General features: G+C 44.3%; 1 pseudogene; it reads left to right on the top strand.

The window, feature by feature from the left end:
- The first annotated feature begins 218 nt into the window (after nt 1–218).
- LOC147455231 (chromophore lyase CRL, chloroplastic pseudogene) lies at nt 219–1,007 on the top strand (annotated as a pseudogene).
- Nucleotides 1,008–1,687: the final 680 nt, after the last annotated feature.

Raw genomic sequence — 1,687 nt, 5'->3', positions numbered from 1 at the left:
GCCGGCGTGCGCTCCTAGAGAGAGAGAGAGAGAGAGAGAGAGAGAGAGAGAGAGAGAGAGTAGAGTTAACGGGTGCTCGCTGAGGTGACCTTCGTGCTGGTCCAATCAACCTGCAAGGAAGAAGCGCAGAAGGCTGTGCGGATTTTCTCGCACCCCATTAGCGGATCGCTTTGACGTAATGTTGTACTCCACTCACAGACTCTTTAATAAAATATGATATGAAGGTCAAGGCAGGCCTCGGCTTCACTTTGGAAGAGCTCAAGGAAGCCGGTATATCCAAGAAGCTTTCCCTCACAATTGGCCATGTGATCACCACAACATGGACAATCTCAGAAATCCAGACAACAGTGGTGGCAGCGGCGAGCGGACGGCGTGCAGACTGCTCTTGGCCTGTTGGGCATTGCCCTTCTTTTGCGCAAGGTCTCCAAGAGCATTCCTTCATGGGATCACCCACGCAAGGTCTCAGATGCTTTAATTGGTGAAAAGTTTTCTACTAAGCAAGCTATTGAAGATCGAGAGACAATATACTTCAATTTGAGGATAAATGCATGCCCAACAACAGAGCTTGGAGATGGCTCAAGGATTAATATACGTAGAATAAGATTTTTGGAGGACACTAGACAAACGTTATCGACAGAGATTCCTCAAGGTGAAGCCTTGCCCAAAGGACGTGAAGTGCGACGTGGAGGTCTCATCGTATGCTGTAAGAGATGCTTAAGAGTACAAAAATTGCGGTGAGTGGCTAGAGAATCTGTGTCCATAGCTAGAGGAAATTGCCAGGGATTTGGCTACACATTTGACAACCATAATAATGCTTTTACAAGGGTTCTACGCCTCCAAGGGGGTTTCCTAATTCTTGGAATGGAGCCATCAACTGCACTTCATACCTTGTTGTATTCAAGGATGGGGATATCCATTGCTGGGACCGTGGCTTCAACGACGAAGGAGAATAGGCATGGGGTCTAGAGAAAGGGCCTTATGAGTTCAAACCAACAACTTCAGAATGAGCTGGGGGGTGGGCGTCCTTTGTTTTCATTGGTCAATAATGTAGATCAAAGTATTGAGCATGGTGGTTTTGTAATATGTGACATTGTTGTCAATTGTCTTCTTTTTAGAATCTTCTAGAGTGTCATTCACTTGTTCTTTACATTATGTATATAAGCATCTGAGAGGAGTGTAAACATAAATGAGGATGAAGCAAGATATTCTAATGAGAAGGCTTTGATATTTTGCATGGCAGAGAGAGAGTGAGTTATGGTGTCTGTTACATGTGGGTTGTTTGCAAGGAGGGTGCCTTGTATGTACTCGGTATTTATACCCTTATATATCCTATCGGGGCTCTGCGTGGTGCCTTGTATGTATTTGGTATTTATACCCGTATATATCCTATCAGGGCTCTGCGTGGGGAAATACTTCTATATTACTAGGCCTTGCCATATATAAAGCAGTCAAACCTTTACAACAATCTATTTAGACGGCCACCATTTAATTACTATAATCTTGTTACGGGTGGTTTTATGGTGCATCCATTCCTGTGGTTGAATTCATACATCAACATGTTCAAGAAGCGCGCGAAATAAATTCGAAAAGAGGTCGGGTGGAAGAGGACCATCGAGGAGGAGGAGAGGTGCTTAGTTCAAAGGCCTAGTCATGCCTTACCTGACTTGGCCATATCATATATAAATAA

Source organism: Adiantum capillus-veneris, chromosome 6, assembly GCF_014529385.1.
Source record: "Adiantum capillus-veneris isolate H3 chromosome 6, ASM1452938v2, whole genome shotgun sequence".
NCBI lineage: Eukaryota > Viridiplantae > Streptophyta > Polypodiopsida > Polypodiales > Pteridaceae > Adiantum > Adiantum capillus-veneris.
The sequence above is the reverse complement of the archived record's forward strand: the minus strand, read 5'-3'. Positions and strand labels throughout refer to the sequence as shown.